Below are 26,762 nucleotides of genomic sequence, written 5' to 3' on the forward strand. Positions count from 1 at the left end.
ACGAAACTTTTAGCCTTTCAACGCTTCACTTACACCCTTGAGCTTTTTTTTACCCTTAAAACCCTCGTTATTAAGATAAAAAAGTCTCGTACAGAGGGAGGTAACACACATTTTAGTAAACAACCCCTAATTGGTTAGCGATTAAAGTTTAATTTGGAAAAAGCTCCCGGAAAAGTTTCACAATATTGGGGGCGGGGGGAGGGGGTAATGGAGGATATTTTCTGTTTAGGTTTTTTTAGGCTCGTGGGGGGAGATATACGGTGGGATAAGCTTTCCTCGTGAAAAAAAAGGGGCTGACTCTCGTTCACGATTCATTTCTGAGTAACATGTGCCACGAATGACTCTATCCCAGCGAGTAATCTCTTGAACGCATGCTGAAAGCCTGAGGAACACGGGGCTGTGGGTGTGGACAGACATTTTCTCTGGAGCATTGATCGCCGGTGGGTGGTTGAATCGAAATGATCACACAGGGTGCACGTGCTGGGGGTATCTTGTCTCGGTGTATTTTTCAGGATTTTTTCTTCGAAGATTGTGAGAGAGGAGGGGAATATGAAAAGCCGATTCTATTTAGAAGATTTTAAGTAGAAAATTTATTACAAATTAATTTTTACATTAATTTATTCTAGAACATGGAGACAATTTTTTCGGTAAAAGTCCAGTACAAGTACTGTAAAAGTGACAATGAATTTTTTGGGAGTAAAATTACCGGGAACAGCACTGGTATTTTCTCAGGCTGTGGTAATTTCTAGAAAAATTCCTTCTCAAATGATTTTTTTTCACTGTCGTTGTAAATATTTTTCAATAAATTAATTGAATATCATCATCCGATACAGTCATAGCTTGATAGATTCTTATGCATAACAGCCATTGTGGAGTAATTCATGGATTTCAATTCCCGATATTTCCGGAGCTAACAATTTTTCCAATAAATCCGCGCAGCGCGGTCTTGATAATTTTCTGACACTGACTGAACAGGTTTGCTCGCACTCTTCTCTGGTTTCAAAGTTGTTTTCATCGGGTATTATGCAGCCGCTATCTTTGACGCATGCTCTTTTATTGGAGTCGTAATACCACAAGTCAAAGTCCAGTCTATTACACAAAAGACTTCGTGACCGCAAGCAGATTGGGTCTGTGAGGAGAGAAGAAAAATTAGCGAAAATCCAATTGAATTCCACAGCAAATAACACACTAAACATTAATAAATAATTTATAGCAAAAAATTGATTGCCTTTTGTGATTCCCAAGCTGATCATTGACTAATAAAGACATTCGATTTTGCCCCGCTAGCCCCTTCTGCGTAATTAAATGCAATTCTGACGGTATTTCATATGTTTAAAAGCGCAAAAATCCCATAAAAAAATTAAATAATAATATTCTCACTCTGAGCTGGGCCTGCTAATATCCCTTGACAGGCAACAAGTAGAAGTACAACTATAGGGCCCAACATGATGCAGTTATACAGAAAATGCTACTAAACTTCCCAAAAATTCCCGTTCCTATTTATATACTGAACCTGGAGACTAGTTCTTCCTATATTTTTCGGCTGTCACTTGTGTAAAGACAGGTGCGACAGACTATGCGCATGAACTGGATCATTCATTAGAATTTTTAAATTTTATTTACTGATGAGCGAATAATATTTTATCTGCAATCAAAGGGGGACAAGTGAATTGTTTAACCACGGCTTTTACGACCCTTTGGCTCTGCGATAAACTGTTAATTTCATTAATTTTGAAACAATGTTTAACGATTGGTTTGCGATGAACATCTGTATCAATCTTTTGATATACTTATTAGACACCGTTATTAGACGTACAATAGATACTAGACGCGATCTATTGTGATCGTTTGGTGAAACCAAAAACACATGTGTCATCACTAGGTGGAAAGATACCGTAATTGGATTTTATTGTGTCTTTTCAATGAACCGTCACATTTTTCAATAACAAAGTGCGTGCAAAAAATTTTAACTGCTAATTTTATATTTATTATTTCCGCGAAATTTGGCTCGCGAGGACGTGCAACTGATCGTCGCTCGAATGTCTCCAGTCAATTTTATTTTTATTTTTAAATTACCGCATGAAAAAGGGTTTTGTAAATTTAATTTCGCGGATATATGGGGGATTACTGTCTCGTCATCCTTTAAAACTTGAATTATTTCCCCGCGAATACGAAAAAGGGGGAAAATGAAATGAAAGGAGAGCGAAAAAGAAATCAATGTGGGAAAGGAAAATACAACTGATAACGGGGCATTCCGAAAGGCGGATAATATTGGCAATAATGCCGTGACTCGAACGACGTCAACATTGGATATAAGCTAAATGAGATTCGCCAATCTCCACCGATATATCGGCGAAGCTGGATTACATCTGGAAATAAATATTTCATAAGTTTCATAAGTCTCGACTACGATATTGGAATTGTTGAATTATTCCTCTCTTCGATTCTTACCGGCGGCTCGACAATTATTTCCGCAGAATATAACGATGCAAAAACTGATCAGTCCCTTCTTAAGTACCCGAAGGACATAATACACCGAAAATTACCTAGAAAATTTACAAAAAAGCGACCAGTGATGTATTTTCACTAGAAAAAAAAATTCGCAAAATTTAATCCCTCGCAAAATTTGTGTTTTCAATAATTCGGGGTAAAAGACACCAGTTTACATGCGTCTGGTGGGTTATGACCGTTATGACCCCACTCGGAAAACCGGTTGAGGGTTAACGACATGAGTGTCGCTGCGCGAGAGAAGGGCTCGGGCGCAAAGTAGCCGCCCCCGGTGATTTAAAGCTCCTGCAAAGTAGGCAAAGTCCATTCACTGCATCCAAATATCTCATAAATCAACGGCTCGGATATACCTTGCTTACATGCATAATATCTCCCCCTCTCCCCCCCCCCCTCCCTCGACATAATTACCACCCAACCTTTTCGCCTCACTCATTGCCCGGTATGCTTTCTATTACCGAGGGATTATGGGACAAGTTGTTGTGCCAATATATTCACACCATCTGCCTTCGACAATCATCGAGTGTCTTGTTTACGATAGCCATCGTTTGTTTCATTGCTAATCTCATGGTGTGCGATAGGGGGACGATTAACCTTTCAGGACGGTGCGGGAGCTGTCAGTCTGTGATTTATTCTGGCGCTTGAATTGCCGAGATTTTGAAGATGATTGAGGAGAATATTTACCGTTGATAGCGATTAAAAAGTCTCTAAGGGCCGGTGGGATTTTTAAGACGATAGAGGTGAGTGTTTAAGACTGTTCCTTCTAATTAATTTAATTCATCAATTAAATAATTCATTTTTACGAGTAGTAAAAAATTTCACGGGCAATTTCATGCACTAATTTATTTAATTTTCAACCGTTGCAAATACTGACATATACATAACATTGTTAGTTAAGTTCTGATTTTTAAACCACTCACAATCCGTTTTGTTCCACCGTCAAATCCTGACAGTCTCCGTTTTTCATATTCACGATTGTGAAATGTGGGGAAAAGGGCACATTTCACTGTAGAAATTCATCAAAAATTCTATTATTTCATTTTTATTTTTTACCTTCTGCCCTTTCATTCCATTCCGAACCGATCGAGGCACATGTCTGACGAACAGTGGAACGTTTTCCCCGGGTTTACAGTAGAAACTGCCCGGAATTGATCAGACGACACTTGCATTCGTAGGAACCCGATAAAATTGCTGTTACCGTCTTCATCTGTTTATGGGATATGTATACGTGCTATTGCCGAATAGCCACTCGTGTTATAAGCAGTATACGGCTGATCGAAACGACGTGGAGCCGAAATGGCTGTCCTCCTCTGGAGGAATTTTATTATCCCAGTGTTACTGAGCTGGGCCTTTGAATTTTTCAATTTCCTCCGCAAGTACATCTGGAATTCGAAATCGTCCACCGCCTTAATCCCTTGATGGTGTTAATATTGAAGGTGGCGAGGGTGTAGCGAAATACTTCAAGTAAAAAAGTAAAAAGTTATCCGGGTCAACTCCATCAACTCCAGCAGAGATCGTAAGCTCGTGGTTCCAACCGAAAAATTGATATTTAAAAGCAAAAAAAAATATATAAAATATATCCTTATATTTTTAATAATAATAACGATACGATAATTGAAATGTGATCGTATCAATTCTTCCGATAAATAATAATTTACGAAATCCAGTAATTTTTTTATGGAACGAATTATTAATGAGGGACAATATTTTCGTACGAATTCCTCGGCTCTTGTTCAGTTAACAATTTTTAAGGGAATCAATATCACTGATTTAATTTAAAGAATTTTTCATGCAACTACTAGTTTTATTTACCCTATGGTCATCATACTTTCCGGAACTTTACGCTCATGCATGCGCTACTGAGTACTTGTTGAACTGCCTGGAAGCTCGTATTCTTTGTGGCCGGCGGTTTTCTTTGGAGGTTCACGGGGCACCACGGTGGTAATATCGCGAGTACCCTACGTGATGCGTTAAAGCAATTCTACACTGAATACGTATGTTCCGGGTGTATTCGTTTACGGCCCGAGGAAGAATTTTAAACCCTCGTTGAAATAAAAAAAAATCAGTGATGAAGGATGAAGAAGCAGGAGGAATTTGTTTCTGGAGGCAAATTCATAATTTAACCTGAATTGTTGGCGAGAATTTTGAAATGTGCAAATAGAGCATGTTTATTTGTGTATTTCAGTTCGATATGTAAACATAAAAAATAAAAATCGCAGGAATATCATGTGGCACCGAGTACACCTCAAGTATAATGGAATCTCCTGGACAAATCGTTGAAATTTCAGCTGGGTCCATTTATCAGGAGTAGTTGAGCCTCAGTCAGGACGAGACTTCAATGGGTTACGAAACGCACGTGGGAGAGATGAGGTGGAGAGTCAGGTTGACTGGCTATATGCATTCAGCATTGAGCTGGAAGATTGCAATCTTTCGCTGGGGTTGGAATTCACCGTAACATTATCACTCCTCAGTGTCTTGAATAGTTCGTGGATTTTATAGATTCTGTTTTATGGCGATGGTTATTTTTCCTCTCTCCTTATTTTTGCCGCAGCACCGACGGAAGTGAATTTCTAACGTTAATGCCCATCGAATACATCACAGCGACGAGAGAACATTTTATTCCCTCGTATAATTGATTTTACAAACGTTTAATTGGACTGTGTGCGCAGCACTCGATCGCATTTGTAGATCTTCCCGAGCGTCAGCTACTGTTTTCCGTTCACTTTATGCACGGGTTTGTGTATTTTATTGGAAACGGCAGTCTTAATTATGCAATTGATGCGTTACACGGTGGCAACGCGTGTATGGAGAGACGATTAAGGGAATCAAATGACTCTTGATCTGCAGAGGGAAATTTTAACAAAATAAAAACGGAAAAAAATAGAATCCGCAGGAGAAATTTCGTATGTTAGAAACAATAATAACAAATGTCACTAATATAACTGTGATATATGATAATTAATGAGGGAGTATTTTATATGGAATACGGTTTGAACCCAGAAGTAGATATTGGGACAGTCGCAACGATCCGGTCATTGACGGTACGCAAAGTTGGATTTGAATTAATCAGCGCGGGAAGAACTGCAGAGTCGAAGCCAATGGTTACAGGAGCATTCGGAGGCACGACTTTTCGACAGTTTGCTGACTCACACTTCCTCTATAAGTCGACGAATCCTTGGGTATTCATGGGAGAAGAAAACGCCGAGGGGGACTCAAGGAATTCAGGGCATTTGCGAAATTTTCAAGATCTTACACAACGACACGAATCCTATTCCGTCTTTAAACACTGTCGAACTTTTTATTTGATGACTGCGTTTGAATTTGTGATGTTGAGGATGTGAGACGTCATTTTATTGAGCCGGTGATGATAACAAAATTTTTCATAATCAAACGGAATGAAAATTTACTGAGAAAAACAAACTGAACAAGTCGTCGAAATATCGTAACCCCGATAAACTTCGGGTGTTGTTTAACAAGACCACAATTCCCGACTGTGGTACATACTGCTAATTTCCTTATCACCGGTACTTACTCGTTGAAACGTCCCACACGATGATTTAAAGGTAAAACCGTCCGGCCTCGTTCATGTCAGGTGGTCATTAATTAAAGCCGCAATCGCCCCCGCTGACTATATTCAACGCGCGAGGGGGGGGAGGTGAAGAGGGGCGGGGGTTTTCTCCTAAGGTGCAATAATTTAGACGGCAGAAGGGATTAGGGGTGAGGTTAAGAGGCAGTAGTCGTGGATGGGGTGTGGGTAAAGGTGGGAGGGGGAGGGGGGTTGGGTGGAGTGAGGGTGAGGGGGGTTTGGCTATACGTGAATCGATTTGAGATACTTTGCTGACGTTGCCCTCGATTATAAATTATTCCTCGGCTAGCCCCATCGCTGATGTCGACGCTGCACTTTCCTCCATAACTCGATGTTAATCAATTAAACTTTTAATCCTTAAAGTCGAGTGATTGAGGATGCTAAAGATTGCGATCTCAATGAATTATTAGGTTGAAAGGGAGACGACAGGACGATACTGATGACTCCGAGGAACTCACGTAGAACCATCCACTGTAACTTTAGATTGGAGTTGGGGTGTCATTTCATTCTGGACAGCATCACCTGGGTCACCACGTCGACGTCTAACAATTCCTTGGTACGGACAGTCTCATCAACACCTTTTGCTCCCGGTAGACTCGGCAAAAGTTTTCCTCTTGTCTCACCTGTAACGACTGTTCTTCCGACGTCGGTGAGCTGAGGGAAGAATGGATGGAGGTGGGAAAAAAAATATAATCGGAGGAGCATGTGGACAGAATGGTTAAGCTGAGAAGGAACTTTCGAGTTTTTTTTTACTGGGGGTTTAATATTTTAGGGATGTGCAGGGCGTAACGAGGGTTACAGACCTAATTTTTATTTATTGACGACGGAGTAGGGAATTTTTACTTTGAGGAGGGAGGGAATTTGTTAGAATTTTGTTTACGCTGGTCTGAAAGTTGGGATGAAATCTTAATGTCGGAAAAATCATTTGCCTTTCGGGGGTTCCGTTGGTCGAGGGTTTTTTCGGCGCATTCGTAGTGACACTTTACTGGGCGATAGGTCATGCCAGGAAAAAAATACTGGAAGGGCACTGTGCCGGCTGAAAAGGAACTTTGAACTTTCCAGCTCGACCTCACCAGGATATGGACGAATGTACATTAAATAATATGTTTTACATATTTCATGGAGGGACTGCTACCACTGATATTTCGACAAGAACCGGAGGAAGTGAATAATTTCCATACATTTTTTGTGCGAGGAGAATGTGAGCCGCACTCTCCCTTCACTAGGGGAGCGTTTAATATTTAGACACTCGTGGGCCTAAAATTTCCGGATTTGCAGTTAAAATGTACTGCGAGGATTCACCTACACTTGCATTGGTGGACCGTAATCCTAAAATAATTCTAAGGTGACATAAAAAATAATTATTATTAATAAAAAAATGATAATTACTTGTCGATTTTTTTCTCTTCAGAAAATCTTCGTTTCCCCAAATGCATTCAAAAATTACTGATATTTCAAGCATGACAAATGTTTTTGATGATAATGAACATCAGATGTGCTCAATCATTCATTCAACACTCATCACATTTGCAAAATTATTAATTATCAATTATGAACATGAAAAAAAACAGGGACTGTGGAAAATATCCCCGCGACATTGTAAATTGTCTCGTTATACAGAACATGTTTTAATTACCCCGTTGAATTCATGTTTAATAATGCCAGTACAAGCCATTAGCGAATATCCCGGGATCAATATCACGTGTTACATATGGCCATTGAACTCTCACAACTTCGTTATTCGGTGTATTTTTCTGCTCATTCAACTGGAAAATAAATGGAAATGTGCGCCGAGAGAAAAATTGACGAAAAATTACGAGAAATGGGAAGTGAGCGCATTATAAAGAGAAAAATTGAGGGGAATTTTTCAAAATAAAATTGGTAATGCGATCCCATGGGGGATGGTCCACAGCTAAATAAATCCTATTTATTAAAATGAAAATACACATTTACTGACAGATTTCGTTGAACAGACCAGAATTTTCAGGTATTTTTCCGGAATAATTAAGGAAATCACATCATTTTTAATAACAAAAGTCCTTGAAGTTTCACATTTTTCCCTTTGATTCCAAGCGAAAATTCCTGGAATTTATTTCTCTCTTTCATTACCTCAAATGTCCCGTCATTTTCCTCCAATTTTTTTCTCCCTCAGGATTTTCCGATCACCACGGATATCCCGGCAGCGCACATTGGGCTTCACATGGCGCCGTGAGCCGTGTGCAACATGAAACGCCGTATAATCCGAGTATAATTGCCCAGCACCTTGTGCACGGTTACCCAGTGACAAAGAGATGCAGAGACGGGGATGTAAGGAGGTAGACACTAGCAGCTGTTATTAGGATAATTATATGTCACTACTGGAATCGTTGCTTGAGCTTCTGCTGTCTGGTGTATCATTCACCAGAATCCGAGAAATTCTCGCTTCCCTCCAGTACTCGCTATTTCGCATTTCCTTTATTTTTCAACATCTGGATATTCTCACATCCGTTTATCGTTTTTTTAACGCACAGGATGAAATTGTTAGACACTCGCATTGAATGTTTGACCCCCCAGAAAATTTATTCCCTCAATTTTCCAAATAATTATGAAAAAAAATCAGAGTCCGAAGATGTGGGGCTCGATGTCGTGATTTTCCAGTGTCAAATCAGACAAAAATTACCGCATTATCAATTGAATAATGAATAACAATATTAATTTAATTGAATGGGGTATAGTGTCATGTAATGTCAAGTCTAGATTCGATCAAGTCAAAGGAGATTGGCAATGAGAAACGTTACCTACATTTTTTAATAGAGGACATTTCCCTCCGCCGACACATGCTCACATAAAGATTAATGCGACCGACTGGGGTTGCAGTAAACCTGAAGAATACCCGCGGGAAAGATGGCTATCACCCTGATGCCTGGGCCCTGGAAAACAATGACACAGGTGTGAGAGAGTAAATCGTCCTGTCAACGCTTCGCGCCAGTGACAGATCGGCCGACCCCCGGGGATGATCGGTGATCCTCCCGGTTTCGTACACCAACATTGCACCTGAAAAAATGATCACTCCAAGCGAAGGTAACACCGCTTGGCTCACAGAGACGATATGCCACCTGAATTAATGATGCCCACCCAGCTAATTCATCCCTGGAATCCAATAGGGTAAAAACCCGTGAACCCGGGGGATGTATTCGCGATGATGCGGGGAGATGAGCATCACCATCGCTGAAAGGATGTATTCCAGTGTGGATTTCCTCCCTCTAACGCGATGGTATGCCGACGGCATCGGTGCACACCGGGGTGAGCGGCCAGAATCGCCGGGGCTCATAAATCATAACGACATAATAACTCTGAACGTGTTCGCAAGAGCCACACGGCGCCTCCAGCCCGGCCAGTTAAAAGGGACCCGTGATTATTACCACGATGGGCATAAACACTCTTTCTCACGGAGCAATATGTTATGGTACGTAAGGAGTTGATGATCTAGTCGGTGAAGAGGATATCTGGGGCAGGAGGTTGATTAGGTGATGGATTTTTTGGGTGAGATTGGGTGCGGTAAAAAATATGAACATTTGAAGGTCTTCCAGAAACGTCTGAACGATTTTTTAATTTCACTTTCCCCTCGATGGACAAATTTTGTTAACATAATTTCCCAGGGAAATTAGGAATTTTCTTCATCAAAAACAAAATTAAATGTAAAATTCAACAAAAATAATGAACTTGTGACGTTCTGAACTGGATTTTTAATTGAAATGCACTAATTATTTTGACATTATGGAGCGCAACCTCAATTTTGAAAGACCATTGTGGGTTAAAAAAATTTTTTGAGTATTTTACAGCACCTGATTGATTTGATTTATTTTCTACTATTATTTACTTTGAAACTCGCTATTGAATTCCCCCATTTCACGATTATCATCGTGTGGGAATACGAATTTCCGCGGAGTTATGTTTGTTCACCATTCGCCAGTACTCATAAATTTCAATAAATTTTTAATGATACCCGTAGATGTTGCGATTAGTCCCCCCCCTCCCTCGTACATGGTGCAGGCACAGCCAATCGCCAATATGCGGATGTAAGGAGATCGTGATGACTGAAGGTTTCGCGTTCCACTTTGGCCTCAACCAACAGGCAATATTGGTATAACAGTCTTGTACGACTGATTTGGTTTAACCATAGATGCGGTGAAGAGGCATCTTCCCCGTTTCGTTTTCTTATCTGACCAGTCCAATCCTTTTCAATTTCCCCATTCCCGATACAATGAGGCACGGGTAAATAATAGATATGCTCCCACGAGTCGTCGGCTCCTATCGTGTCATTACAGTGTAGCTTTCACCCATTGGGATTTCTATTGAAAATCACGGTATAATGTGTAAGTACTATCATCCTTGGGCCTCTTCACCTCGATACATTCGCCTCTTTGGAATGATTTTTCCATTTATGTGGAGACCAGTGCTAAATTGTGGGTTTCAGCAATAAAATTGATTTGGCTGAGAGATAAATTATGCGGCCGTTTAATTTCTCCTGAATTTCCCCTAAATCATGTCCTCAAAAAAATGTATTCATCATTTACACTCCATAATCAATTCTATTATATAAACAATCGAACCGGACTTTAATTTCTCCTGTTTTTCCCTCGAAGTTCGGAATTTCCTGCGCCATAATATCCCGAACATCACAATTTTCATTACACTTCCTCCACCTCTCCCCGATAAATCAATAAAAATTTCCCGGCCCGTAGCCACAGCTCCTCATTCCAGTCTGTTGATTCGTTAAAACGAGATCATCCCACCGCAATCACCACTCAAAAGTCCGCGCGGGCAATCCCCGGATGTTGGGAGTTGCTGGAAACCAATGCAATGTTGTAAGGATTCTGCATACACCCAACACTCGTCGATACGTCCGGCGCCAGTTCCATCTCCTGCCCCCGCTGACCCTCATCGGGCGCCGTACGATGGATCTCCCATACGAGTACAACCACTGGACCCTGTTAGATCATGAGATCCCCCAAAGACGTTACGTGTCGTCAGCATGCCATCCTCCCAGGCATTACCAACTGCAGTTACGAATGTATCGGGCTTCGGGAAGTTGGTAACCGAGGGACTGACGGTGTACGAAGAGAGAGAGGGGGAATTAATTATGATCGTTAGCGCCGACAGGACTCGACCGGGCCACGCCCATGAATTACATGCCACTGTTGAGATTGGATCGATCGGCAAATAGGATATGTGGATCGATTCCTGTCTAGTGGGGATCATTAAAGAGATGGACAGCGGGATGATGCACTCCAGGTGTTGGAAAATAAACGATTCAACTGGGTGGAGGAAGAGAAATGGATTGTAAGTGGTATTAGAGGTCGCTAGAAGGGGGAGGGTGGGGGATTGTAACGGGAAAGAGTGGCATTTTCATAGTAATGTTTATCGCACGTGGAAAAAATATTTTAAATAAAATATTTCGTTGTGTTGGATCCAACGAGAATAATACACAATCAGAGAATGGGATTAAAAAGCGAATGGAACACACGCAAAGTTGGCTCGCGCCACTATAACGTTTCTATCGGGCGAACTTCCTCTCTAGGGAGATAAGGGCCAGCCCAGCAGGTATACGTATCTATTTACAAGCGTGTAATGCGATCCCTTCCATGCTGTTCGCCTGCTACAGACGGAGATGGAGACAGGGAAGAGAATGGTGTAAAAAATGAATGGACGAAGGGGCAAGGGGGAGGGAAAAAAATGATTGGGAAGGAGAAGGCGAGGGAATGATCGTTGGCCACGCTGATGCAAGATAAATGGTCGCCGATCGAACAGCCTGCACAACTCAACGCTCTCGACTAGGTACAATGCGAATCGACCTGTCTCCATCCACTCCATTTATAATATTTCAGGCATCATCTTGTTTTGCCGGGATCATAGTAATATCGGGGTGACGTTGACTGCAGGGAACGGGGGGATAATTCAGGGATGATTTGCCGTTGTAAAGGGGATTTTTCTCGAGTACGATGAAAAATGGGAGAGAGATAAGTTTGATAATGATGAAAAAAATGGTACGGTTTGCGCTGAAGGTATTTTTTTTCTTCCTGTGAAGTTTCATGTTTTTTTACTGGGATTTTTGGTAAAAAAATTGATGGAATTTTGATCTTCGAATATTTAAAAAAGGTAAATTACCCTATTGGAATGAATTCCAGTATTTTTTAAGGCAATTCCGGTTTTTTTAAGGTAAGTAAATGTCTTTTAATGATAATTGTAAAAATTATCAGTCATTAATTCTATGTAGTTGGGTTTTTGTCCCACCAGTGCCCGAACTTTGCTCATCTTTCAGCCCTTTTCATCAGCCTATCGGGACTGAGAGAAAGAAAAGGGCAATTAATTCCCGAAACATTCCCCCGAAAGCCGGGAAAAAAATTGAAATCCCGAAATGACTGAAATGGTACATTCTTTTTTCTTATCTCTCGCCGATTGGTTTAAATCGTGATCCATCGCACTTGATAATGCACACCGCGTACACACAGTGTGTGTACGCTGTTATGTGCACGCTCGGCGGTCCCTTGCACAAATTACAGACTTCGTTAGAAATCCCGGTTATCGTATTGGGCGATCTACACCGCTGGAGCCCTCGTAAAAAACAATTCGGATTTGTAACTGAGTCCATGTGTGTGTGAGTATGCGCCTTTGCTTATCGTGGACCGCTCTCCGTGGCGCAGGTTAAGTTACGTACTTTCATATGTATCCATACTGCACTTTTAAACTTCAACCGGAGAAGCAAATAAAACGGGAAAATTTGAGTTCAAGCTGTTCCAGAAAAATGCGGGCAGCGGGAAACTCCGCGGATTGGAGCCTCCATTGTTCTTGGGGTCTCGGGGGGTCACAGAGAAATGTAATACTCGCTGAACAGAGTGCATTAGATGCGATGATTGAAGGCAGATCGAGATTAGAGGGGTTAGACGAGTGAGCTCGGTGTTTTGCGAAATCTAACGGATAAAAATGAAATTTGAGAGAAATTATTTGAGTTGTCGATGATGGGAGTTCGACGTTAGTTTCGAATAAATACATTTTTCAATTTTTTATGGACATAAATAATGAATAGACTGAGTACTCCTGCCATGGCTCAAGAAATTAAGATATTGAGAATTTTTGGTGATTTTCATTTCAATAAAATCTGAATTCTGAATAAAAAATCGTCCAATTGAATTCAATTAAAGTGACTGCTTTTATTGGTTTCATTTAATTGGATAATAATTTATCCCGTGACAATAAATTCAATGAAATCCATAAATTTCCGTTCAATCATTGCCCAAAAATTCCTAAAAACTCGTAAATTTCATTGTTTTCCTTTGAAATCACTCAACCCGCCGCCCACCGGCAATTAAAGCCGAGATATCCATTAAATCAGAATTTTTCCACCACCGGGATCGTCCGTACCAGCGCAGCCTTCAATCGAATAAACTTCCTCTGCATGTGCCCACCGAAAAAATTTTGAAAGCCCATCCGAATCTCCCTGGCACGTCAGCCTCCCGAGCATAATTCACAATGAATATCTCTTTAAATCGCGGGGAAGCGTAAAAGGCCGCCTGCACCCGCACACCATATTCGCTTTAACAAACGCAGAATGTACCTCGGCGCATACACTTTATAATACCCCCAGCCTCCTTCAATCTCTCGAGTCTCATGGGGTGTCGTCTCCCGTCCAGGGTAACAACGTGACTTATCCTGAGGCGCGTGTACGCCCTTTCCTGACATACACTTGAGGAGCAGAGAGGACGCGAAGTGATCCTCGATGTTATTATTATTTTTTTTTTCATTTGTCAGTCGCGTGAGTGACGCTTGACACGAGACGTGTAATTTTAATGGAAAAAATGTTAAATCCAGCGGATTTATTCTGTTTATTTGAATTATTCTCCTTTGTTACTGGTAACACAGCCGGAATATAATACACATTATTATTAAAACGCAAAGGCTCAACGCTGGCAGTGAGCCCGGTCTCTGTGCTTGGGTTAAAATAAATAAATAGCACTGGCCACCCGCCATTGCAGTGGAGACAATCCTATTCTCCCAACCTCTTCGTCCTCTCCAGGGGGAGGGGAAGTGGGTCGACGATGGAGAGGGGTTGGCTATTGCACCGTGTGCGTACCCCGCATGCTTTAATCCTGATGAAAAAAAAAAATGTTGAATGTGAAGCCAAAACAACGGGAAAAAATTACTCGGCTGTGCGAATGTCCACTCTTCCGTTGTGAGATTTGAGTGTATAAAATAAAAGTTGATGAATCCATTGGTGACAAATGCTTATTTCCAGCGTTTTCATGCGGAGTCGTGCGTGAACATGCCGCGAAAAATTTTATCCCACTGTTTTTTTTATATTTGAAATTCAAATGGCCGGGGAATTAAGTGGAGTTTGTCCCAGTGGGACTAATTCGTTTCAATTGAGTTCATTTATGCGAATAATTAGGCGATCCGATTCCGGCGATGATTTTTTTTTTATTCAAAATTCATAAACGCGGGTGAGGGGATTTGAGGGCAACGGCCCAGGGGGTGGATCAATTTGTTTATTGGGGTTTCAATTTGTTTGAAGCGTTCGTCGGTATTCTGAGATGGGGAAATCTTGATATTTATGGTTTTTCATTCGGTAAAAAAATATTATTTGCTGGGGTGATTGCTCGATAATTAATTGATTAACTTCAGATCTTTGATTACATGATTAAATTGCCAAACTGTGCAGATAATTTTTATCTTCATGTACAAATACATAACAGAAAAATTATTCCTGTGAGGCTCAAGTACTCGAAATAATCCAGAACAATTGCACGACCCGCGGCTCATCACTAACCCGTCGACTAACGATGATTTTCAACAAGCCCCAGGTATTCCCCGGAGTGTAAACTGGAAATGACGGTATAAAGAATGATCTACCTTCAGCGAAAAATTGTAAATGTGCAGTAGATTACGTTGCCCCTGTACAGCACCAAGAGGAACAGAATAAAGAGCTGTAAAATAAGCCGGTGAGGGCATAAAACTGACAAAAAAAAAAGACGTACATCCCGGTGTCCCAAGCACAAAAAACTAATTATATTAAATGACGCAAAATTGCACAGGTGGGAGTCGGGGATCACGTGCTCTGGGGCTCGAGTCCACGAGGAAGAGAATAAATAAAATACCCAGGGCCAAATCTCTCCAGAAAGGAAAGACTAAATGGAAAACAAATCTCCAAAGGTACAATACTATTACTCCATGAATATTAACAAGAATTGTTGGGACGCGTTTTGAGTGCGGGATGCGCCATTTCCGGAAGAATATCAATGTAATAATTTCAAAGATGGCGATAAAGAATATTATGCAAATGCGTAGCTCGGAAAACGCTGCCAGAGGTAAAATGCTGGTATTAGATGTTACAGAATGGCTATTTGCACGGTGAAGATTGTCGTGAGATGGGGAGAAAAATGTTTCATCACACTTTTTCTTATTCTTAGCTCACGCAAATATCCATTATTCTTGGAAATAGCTACTCGTCCGGATATTCGACTATATCACGAGAAACAATGTTTTTCCCCCATTCAAGCAAACAATTTGATGATTTGACGCAACGATTACTGCGATTTCCTTTTATCAATCAAGAAACGGATCTCCCCGCGGGCCCAAAAATTAATTCTAATGTTCACATTTATCATTATCATATTTATGGTGTACTAGTAATGTGTTCTCCCCATAAAATATCCTCCCAGACAGGAAATATTTTCCCCAGTAAAAATTGTCCTATCGTGTTTCTCAAATCATCCAACTAAATCATAAAATCATTCATACATTTTCAATTTCTCTCAAACACCCCGCACTCACCTCTCCGACAATAAATAACTCGTGTTGATAAAACACGATGAAAAAAAGTCCGTCTGATGTCTTCATAAAGAACCCGAAGTGACGTTGAACTTGATAATGGCTTTGACATGACGATATTTCAATTCCGTATATGAGCGTCTTGGAATCCACCTCTCGTCCGTTGCACTCGAGGCGGTTAAGGGGATGGCTCTCGTATGCAGCCAGGCTTACACATAGGTAATCCTTTCCCCCGAATGACGATGAAATACGCCAACCGTTAAACTGCCTCTCGCTCTCCTCCCTCGTTAAGAAAACCCGCCCTTAATTCTTCAAAGCATTAAACCTCAACCTTATGGCCCCCCCTTTCTACCTCCTCCCCCTTTATCCCCTTACTCCACCACCCCACGACCCTCTCATTTCGGTTGCTTCAGACTCAACACTCACAGTCAAACGTCTTTTACCAAATTCAATGTAATTTCACCGAGAGAAATGAGACAACTCAACGTCAAACATTTTCCTTTTATCATCAGTTGTTACCTTTTATCTTCTTCGCTTTTTTATCACAGCGGTTCAGCGGTTGTGAGTACACATGACCTAAATCAGTGCAACATAGGAAGAGAAAAAAACAAATAAATAGTCCTACTGCATCGCCCGGGTGGTGTGCAGGGGGCGAACGGGAGGAGGGGGGAGAGAAGTTTCTTATAGTGCGGTTGGGCTATCTCACACGGGGGTTCAGTCAGGGGTCGATCCACACGGCCACAAATAAGAGATAAAGCCAGCCACGGCACCTAACTATCTACGATCTGGACCTACCCTATCTAGACCAGAGCCACCGATGGATAAGACTCACTGGCGCGCAAGGGAAAAGCCCTCTTCCTCCAATCGTTCAACATTGGGGAGATTGAATTATCACCTTCGATCGGGCGCACGTAATTCGGGAGGCTTTTTCAACATTTATCAATCGTATACGGGTTATCGGCGACGTTTCGGATTTCTTTATTCTGAATTCGGTGAGGCGAAGGGTTTATGTGGATGAGGAACACTTTATATTTTGAAATTTAATTTTTCAGTGGGAAAAACCCGGTGGTTTCGTGCTTTCGATGATGAGGAAATTGAAATTTCATGAATGAGGGGAGACATCGGAAATTTTTTTAATTAAAAATTGATCATTTAGAGATTTTTTATTTATGTTTGGGGATGTTTTCATTCTTTTATGGTACTGCAATTAATAGTTGCGTTTATCATTAACTCCGGAGTGGTCTCCATTCCTTAGTTTCAATTCAATTTAATTATGAAGTCCGATTAAAATTCAATTAAATTTTTCGTTGGTTAAACCGGAGTTGCAACAGTTCGAGGGAAAAACTCGGTTGCCGAGGCAGAGCAGGAATTTTCCCAACTGCTTTAATGAAACAAATTCTTCGGATTGAAGTGGTGGCGGTGGAGAAAATGAAAAAAATTTGAATTAAGACCAGTGGCTTCAGTCCACTAAAGCCTCAACTTTATCGAACTACCTTGAGGAGATAAACAAATGATAATTGGCCTCACCTGAAAGTCCTCTACAACCGCAGTCGGACTTTATCGATGTAATTTCGTGTAAAATGCACCGGTGAATTAGCTCGGTGTACGCTAATCCTAATAGGTTTATAATTGCATTTAAATGTAGTGGCGATTAGCTGAAAATCATTTACCCGTATATTATCCCACAGTGGTTGAGGCACTCCGTTAGCTACATACGTAAATGTCGATGGTATACAAGTATAAACTCCCCCTTCTATATCAGACAACTGGTTACCCCTTGCTGTATATTCATGTCTGGGCCTGCAATTATCGTCCTGCCGTTACCACCTGCGTGCAAGTGGGAGTTGGAGCACCTGCTGCTGTGATAATACGGCACACGCATTTTATCCTTGTAATGGGGGTAGTGAGGCCAAGTGGACCCTTGGGATGTGCTTTCTGTTGAGAAAGGTTATTTTTATTATCGAGATTATTTTTTTCATTCGCTGCGGCAAATTTATGCAACGGTGCGGCTGAGTCTTATCAACTCGTTTTTATTCAAATCCGGTAATGAGTTGGTTACTCGAATTTCTTCCCGTTCATTGGCATCGAAGATTGGACGGAAAAATTATTTAATCATTCGGTTACATTATTCTGCAGACGTGAATGTAAAATTGTAGATATGTAGGTGGAGTTCTGCTTCACTCTTGGATTTATTGGAATATATTTTGATGCTTGAACCGTAAATTTTTAGTTTCATTCGTGAAATACGTCGGAAGATGTGTTGCCAAACTTCAGTGGTTTGTTTTCGGCTCGAAATTGGATATGGATATGGTGGCGTTAATTTTCGCGTGCATTAACATTGATTTAACTGTCGTTAGTTTAACCCTCATCCCCCACGCCACGAAGACCCATAACAATTAAAACTTTGTGCATTGCTTTGCTGGGAGTTTGGAGCTGTAAGCACCTACTCTGTAACGAATGATGATATACGTCTATGTACAGAGAAAAAAAATTAACATTCAGATTTAACGTTTTGAGGGGGGAAATTTTTGGAGTTGTGGTGATGCAGTTTGAGAGCTTAATGATATTTAATATTGTTATAGCCTGGCATTCGTGCGATAAAAGTGGGTCAGAATTTATTATTTTGACTTTCATACGAAAAGTTTGTAAAAATTTAATTTCTGAAGAAATAAAAAGTGAGATCAGTTTTTTATAACGAGATAAAATTACGAAAGGTTTAACTAGTCCATTGACTATTCTATTTTATTTGATGAATTTTTTCCGCAAATAAAATTTAATGCTTTGATTCTAAAAATCATGAATGAATTATTTTTATAGTTAATAAAAGTTTAATTTAGTCGGACAGTCCTCGAAGAGATAAAAAATTACAGAATATATTTATCAGAATAGTCCGGCGCTGCGATGAATTTTAATGACAAGAAAATTTTCAAAAAAATATTTGATACCGTAAAAAAATTAATAAAAATGGCCGCTAGTGTTGGCACTGCCTGGCGCAGTAAATCGATCAATCAATTCCAATTTATCCTTCAAAATTTATTCTTCCGGTAAAAAAATCCGTTGACAATTGCCTGGCAGTTAAAATTACCATAGAAGTTTCTTCAGTTTCATTTGAATAATTTCCCCACCGAAAATAATTAGATATTAATTCACCAATTTCTCGCGGCACCTCTTCAGTTCCTAACTAGTTATTCCCTCGTCGTTTCCTCTCTCAGATTTTCGCGGATAAAATGAACAAACCGGGGGGAGCTCGACGTGCATCGTCTCCGAAAATCGTTCGTTAGATTTTATCGTTCTCAACACAAGGCGAGTAACGAAAGGAAAATCACGAAAAACCAATGTACGAAAACTGTTCGTATCGATTTGTCGTACAAATTTTCATCTACGTGTTGTGCTTTGGCAAGTCACAACAATAGGGTACGTCGAAGTCAGCGGAGAGGGAATGCGGACAGGTGGGGAAATATAGGGAGGATATGATGGCGAGAAAGGCAGAGACGGAGAGAAATATCTCCGATACGAAATACAATATTGGTGGGGGGGTGGGGTGGATAACACCTAGTCCACTAACCTCGTAGCCGAAGAGGGAGGAGGCGTTGGGCCTCGAGAGACGTACGACCAAATCGAATAAATCAAATGCCACAACAATAGCGTGAAAACATTCGCCGTTGGCTTGTATCGGCATTCTACCATTTTGTTTATTGAATGCAAATTCAGTAAATAGATTTCTATATCGGATTCGTTAAATATTACGTGGGGAATCGGTGTATCGCACCCCGGGGGGGCAATATCAAACGGGGATATATATTTTTTTTTAATCGTAGCGATTATTTTTTCACGATATTCCAGTCCATCAGGTATTGTTGTTGGGGAAGTGCTTGCTAATTTACGAGTTTGCAAAGACAGCCATTTCATCCTTTGATATACTGTACAATATCATATCATGGTACACGATTCGCCCTCGGGTACAGTCTCAGGATGAACGGGGTGAGGGGGAGAAGGGGGCGGAGATGGAAAAGTGAAACGTTTCACGCGATGTTGCCTCGTCACCTTGGCTGGAGATTGGCGAGTGTATGAGTGTCGATAAATTTTAATTGAAAATAGGGTAAAGAGGGGAGAATGAAAGGAAGGAAATCAATTGTTATTTTAGGAAGAAGCATTGAAAATATACTTAAAGAGAAAAAAAAATTGCTGCGGTTTTCTTTCGACTTTAGAAAAAAATTTTCCATTACTCATTTGGAAATCGTGAAAATGCACTGGATTTTTTTTTAATCGTTAAATTATCTTTTTACTTCGTCCTTGAACGTTCATAGAAGTAATTTAGTGGTGAAATTCCATATTCCGTAGTGAAATCTGATGTTTTCCGATTTTTTCTTCATCACTTTCCTGAAAATTACTCAATTAAATTATTCAATTTTTTCCAACGATGATCGGTTACCGCAAATTATCCTATCAAAATTGATTGATTTTGGCGTGTGATGCATGCGCCTGAGTCTCGAAATCTAGAGTTCACGCTATCACTCATTTGTGTGCTGTCATTAATCAATATCCCCGTTGTCTGCATGGTTTCATTCGCGAGATGCAATTTGCAGTGCAGGAAGTGAAGGAAAACATGAGGTCGTTATTGTAATTGAAGAATCGCGGGGTGACTGTTACTTCAGCACTAATCAATGGGAAAATGCACGAAGCTATCGATCAATTCATCTTTGATGACTCCAACGTTGTCTTGATGCATTCAACCGCCATGAATTGGCTATTTTCAGAGGACCGCAATGATTATTCACGTCTTTGCGAGTGTCAATTCTCCTCGATAGTCACCTCACAGGTGATAGAGATTTCTCTCTTTTGTTGTGGATTATTCTGCGTGACTGAACTGCTGAAATTTTTTTTTTCTGCTTCTTGATGTCTTTCCTTAATTTATTTTTAATGACATTAGAAAAAATCGGAGCTGCAAATATCCGTTTAATTTTTTAAAAAATGTACTCTCACCTGTATCATCCACCATTTTCTATGTGGCACGCTACATTGAGCAGGCAAAATCCCCAAAATGCAACGGTCAATTGCCCAGGATGCCAGCCATGAATGCAGATGGCAAAAGCACAATTAATAACTTTTTTAACAACCATTGTTGTCCCGATCATTGGCAATTACTCGCTCCATTTGGCTGGTGAAGCGATAATGTTTCACGTCTTTAGGAAATTCTGAGTGCTCACTGGAGCGTGCAAACGTCACCCAGATGATCCCGAGAATTTACAGGGTGGCCACCCCTCCCGAGTTGAGCAAGAGGACTCGGGTGAGAAGGGAGTTGGCCACCCCCATCTCCTGCGTGTGATGCATTCGTGTGATGGCACACAGAATGCGTGCCATACCATGAGCACATTGGAAGTATATTGAACTTTGTGGTATGCTGTTTGTGCTTGGTATGGGCGTGGTATTGCCTCTGCACCGCACACTGATCCATGGGGTTTTCAACTTGAGGGAGATATTGGGTGATAATGGGAAAACGCTAATATGGTGGATCACTTTGTCAACCGGGAATTATGACGCACAAATGACATTTCAGCCGGGGCCGAGGGTCCGCCGGGAGTCGCGCAGCGAATTTTTAGGAAAAAAAAGTGCTGACACATAAATTTTATTGAGGAAAAGGGGAATTTAACCCACATTTCTGTCAAAGTTGCACTTTTCCATCGACAAAATCCAAGATCTCGCTCCCAGTTCCGATGATTTTATTCTCAATTTATCCTTCGATTTCCAATTAATTCAAATCAATTCCCGTCTTTCAGTCCGCCCAACCCACCATTACTCTCCCAGAAATTACACTGGCCAACTCCACCAAATCCAATGGAATTTCATCAAACAAATTTTTCTTCCTAAATTCTAACCACTGAAGTATTGTTTACCACTCCCTAACTCCGTCTATTTGATCTGGTTTCGATTAGTTTGGTAAAATTAATTGAACATGTGGTAAATTCGATTCTCACTGCCCTGGAATATAATGAAGTAGTTAACTATGAATATCGCATTGCATATTGGTACTGCTGTGTCCCCCGTAGCATCAATAAACGATCCATGTAAACGTACGGAAGGAACTCACTCGAAATCACGAGGCAATTTTCACCAACAGTTTAGTTCAATGATCAACCGTGAACGCCATTCAGCCCTGATACCCATACAACTACCCTTAATACCTCGTGTGTGGAGGGGATGCAATTTTCAAACTTGGACAGTGCACGCAATCGTTATGTGCACTCAATCGATGAATAAACACGACTAGTTTTCGGAATGAGAAGGCATATTGAGCTTTCATGAATGCTGTTTGAGTTTTAAAATTCATTAGTGGACTTTGACCATCGTTCAGAGAGCTTTCGATAAAATTGTATCGTTTGATTCCCCGAGCATAACCAAAATCCCACGATCTATATTGCCCTCCGTTGGGCTGTAACTTTATCAGCGCTTCCACTGGGAGCTTCCCGGGGTTGTTGGGGGGGCCGGGGGAGGACGAGGAGAGGGGGAATCAATCCTTTGGCTCGGAGTTTGTCTACCTAAATTTCGTGAATAGGTTCCCGAGTATTTCCACAACTCAGTCAGTGAAATTTTAACTCGAGATTTTTTCCACTTCGACTCAGTTACAACGGGATTTGCCATTTACGGGGGATAAGAAAATTTCTAAATTGAAAATTATTAATTAATTGCCGTAACGGGCCAACGTCGTCTATCAGGTTGGAACGGAATTCCGGTGTCTCCTCAAAGACACCGCGAGCGAAGCATTCCGGGATGTCGAATGAAAATACCGAGAATATTTTTCTTGGTCATTTTTCATATCTTCAATTTTGGTGGGTCACAAATTTTGGGAAAATTGATGGTCAGTCGTGGCGAGACAGGAGATTTGTGTTCCCGAATGGGCTCTAGGGGATATTTCACAGGTGGACTGTTGCGGGAAATAAAAGTTTTAATAATTGGATCTCGAAATTTTCGAAATTTTTTATGTAAAATCACTTGTGTAGGAGCTATGGATTATCCCGAAAGACTTGACTAACAATTTCCCTTTTCCATCCTCGGATAAAATAAAAGTGCAGAACTCTTTAGAACGAAATCCACGAAATCGGATATTCCCCGAGTCCATACATCGCCCCCATTGAAAATCCCCATGGATGCTGGTCTGCGGTTTCCAATCGCGAATGGCCAACCAACTTGCATTACCATCGACGTATGTATCGCAAAATGCCCACAAAGAACGCAAAGCACCGTCGAAAATAGGTGGGCAATGAGTAACAGTGTTGGAGATTTGCAATGACCGCATGTTCCACAGTATCCAGTCGAACGCCTGGGAAACAAGGGATGAAAGCTCACCCCATACTTGTCAAACGTAAAATACATACCCAATGTTGGAATTGAAAACGGCATTTATTTAAATAGCAATATTGGAGGTAATTTCCATAATTGAAATTGCGGTTTCACTGATCATTTTCTGCAATAGAGTCATGACCAATGATGTATTTATTCATTCACATTTTATTTTCAGTGTACACACGATGCAAATAGCCGGTTATTTTAAAATCCCGGAGAATATGGAATCAAAATCCACTTACTGGAGGAGGTGTGTTATTTACATTGCGGTTTGGTATCGACAATTGCTGATTTTATCGACAGGAAGATGGAATTAGGTGGAGAAAACTGCAAATGTTTGTGAGTTTCATTGAAAAAAAAACGATTTCAATAAAAAGAACACAGAGGTGAGATGGACATCTTGAATAGTCGAAGATTGATAAGCACAGTCGGTGTTTCCGGAGGATTTCAACCGTGACTTCGAGTCGCAGATGCGCCGAGGGGGTGCGAGAGGGGACAAATGGGAAAATCACACCGTTATGCGACCCAGGACGCGCCACGACGCATCGTTCCCTCGCATTTGATTCGATTATCCCGGGCGGTCGATAATAGTTACGACATCTACAGCCCCACTCGAGCGTCGGACGAGGGGAAGACTGTGGATGTACACACGTTACGAAACTGATACTTGCCACTCGTGCTACTGTCTAATTAGCCGTTTGACCGCACATCTCACCGACGATGGAGATTCCCAAATAACCCACTTGTCCCGTTGCATGGGCGCTGACTAATTTGGCTTATCTCGGGAGATTGTCGGGGAATGGGCACAATTCAAACGGGGAGTTGTTTTGATTCTGAATGAGGTGATTACTTTTGTTAATTGATTTTCCCGTCAACTTAGTCGCTGATAGCAGTTCGGTTTTTATTTATTTGAAGAGGCTCCCGAGAGAAATGGGAATATTTAGTGGTGATTAACGTTGAATTTTTGTGATAACTGATCATTAATATTTCGGAAATAATTAATGTGATTTTATTGATAATCTGTTTGACGTGTGGTGAAGAATTTTAGGGAGTGGAATATCCGTCAGAATGTTTTAATAGCGCAATCAGGAAATCATTCATGTTTTTTGTCCACATTGGAACGATGAAAAACAAATCAAAAGCCCGGAGCCCGTGTGTTGTTGAGTCTAGATACATTTGACCATTGAGATCGATTGATGGCTGAAAGTATACCCAGTGGGTAACATTTTGCACTGGCCGTGGGCCAGTGTTCATACAATGGCTCTCCAGCTTAATCATCGTGCCTCTGACCGTAATTTGGCAAATGCCAATGTTTGATGTATAGAAATCACCGGTGAATGGGTCTCTTCGAGGCATAAATCTACCAATCGCTGTACAGATGGGCACATCTGTATGTATCTCATTGTCTGGACCATCATTAAGGAGGAAAATAGAATGGGGGAGGAGACAGACGGTGTTTGGAGGTCTAGGGGGACACCTGGTGAACTATCACAATTTTTTAAAATATCCTCTGAGCCGCAAAAAACATACATTTTTGTTTTTTGCAGCAGGACGATGAAAATTATTCTTTAAATAATGGTTTTATGTGTTTTTTAATGTCCCATGCAATCGTTGGAATATTTCCTGAAATTTTAACTCCCAGAAATGTTATTGAAGAACAAGAAATTGCAATTTAAAAATTAATTGAAGGATTTTCAACCGTATTAAAAATTTTACGAGCTTTCCCAGAATATTTGACGCTTTAATTTAACATTCTCAGGAATCCTCGTGCGTTTTCATTCACTCAAATCGTTTAAATAATTGTTTTATAGCTTACCATGAATTTCTTCCCGAAATTAATAAGTTTCTTACTTTCACGTTATTCAATCATAATTAAATTTTCGGTTTAATGGATGGAGCACGGGAAGTGAGGCTGAAAAATAAACGGTAAACCGCTTGTGGTATTGAATCTAAAAAATTGCCCGTTGACATGAGACACAAGCGGGCAACGAATTTTTATCTCCCCGTGTTGCCGAAAGGATAAAAAAAGAAACTAATGGAAATGACAAAATAAGAAAAGAGAGTGAGGGATAAAAAATTGAGGAAACTGAAATGCTTGAAATTCTCAACGGCGAGCATCAAAGGATTACACTTGCGAATGTATGACGCTGACAATCCTTTGTTAATGTCCGTAATTCCTTGTATTCCATGGGCCATCATTTATTAAGGTTCCTCCACTCGGTACCTCCTCGGAGCTCTTACGAATACTCCCGACGGGTAATTTGTTTGAAATTCTGTCGGGGCGATCAGCAGATGTGTAACGACTTGATTAATATGGAATTGTTTGGGTGAAAGTTGAGGGTATAAATAACGAGAGAGATTATATGAAGTGGGATTATTCAATAAGTCGAACTGACGAATCATATTCGTTACTCATTGATTGAACTGTTGAGTGCGAAAACGTTGTTTTATTATTATTATTGAAAGAATCAGGCGGATAGAAAATCAAATAATTCAGACTTTCTGAGCACTACGACACACAAATGCCTTCGTAGAACAATCGACTCAGCAGTAGTTTTGATCCAGATGAAAATTCAATCGCAATTAGTGCGTGTTCATGCACCTCATACGAGCGTTCATTTCATCTTCTGGGGATGGGTGGAGCTGCTGGTGAATCTCCATGAAATTTAATCTGTGGTGCGCATGTAAATAAATACTCGATCGAACTATATGATGCAGAGTGAATTTTACACATAATTGTAAAAATACGAGCTTCGTGCTCATGTAATAAGCAATTTCATCGTAAACTGTTGAATTTCCAATGCATTGGCGATTGGATTAATTAGTGTTTTTGTGTAATTTGAAGAATATATCCAACATGCCCCATCATCCGTAATTTTCCATTATAAAAAATTATTCGGAACGCAAGTACGCGGATGATAATTTATCTCGAATAAATCGAACTGACCTAGTAATTCTCGACGTAATTCAAAATGTGCGGTCAATATTACTCAATATTATAAATGAAACCACACCCGAGATAATCATAAAATCATTGATCTTTGTCGGGGCATTGGGAATATTTCTGGGAATTCGCGTAAAATTCAATCATTCGAAATTTGGAAAAATATTCGCACAACATAATGGACACCTCAAGACCACTTACCAATTTATTTAATATATGAAAATTATTTATACAGTAAAATAATTTATATAATAATTTTATCATTAATTGTTGATTAGTTCTTAGAGGTCTTTCGACCCATAAAAAAAGACAATTTTGTATGAATGTCAACCGAACAGGCGTTTCTTAATCGAAACAAATTCTCATTTTAATTGGACGTTTGTTAATATTTCAAAGTTGTTTACAAAAGGTGTGGGAAATTCAGACATTCGTTTCCTCTCTGAAATCTCGTAATACCGCGCGCCTTCATTCATAACAACTTTATTTGACGCGAGTTAATTTACACCTCTTGGTTACAGCAAATGTCATCACCATTGTAATTCATTCAGCGAAAACCGATAAATGCTGACGACTGCGTCCATT

At 40.5% G+C, this 26,762-nt stretch overlaps 1 long non-coding RNA gene across 1 annotated transcript; it reads right to left on the reverse strand.

Annotated features, from left to right (window-relative positions):
* Positions 1-766: 766 nt before the first annotated feature.
* LOC135168438 (uncharacterized) lies at positions 767-5,581 on the reverse strand. The gene is made up of 3 exons (XR_010300041.1): positions 4,318-5,581; positions 3,559-3,887; positions 767-1,129 (listed from the first exon to the last, which is right to left on the reverse strand). It is a non-coding gene; the product is annotated as an uncharacterized LOC135168438 (long non-coding RNA).
* Positions 5,582-26,762: the final 21,181 nt, after the last annotated feature.

Source organism: Diachasmimorpha longicaudata, chromosome 13 (assembly GCF_034640455.1).
Source record: "Diachasmimorpha longicaudata isolate KC_UGA_2023 chromosome 13, iyDiaLong2, whole genome shotgun sequence".
Classification (NCBI taxonomy): Eukaryota; Metazoa; Arthropoda; class Insecta; order Hymenoptera; family Braconidae; genus Diachasmimorpha; species Diachasmimorpha longicaudata.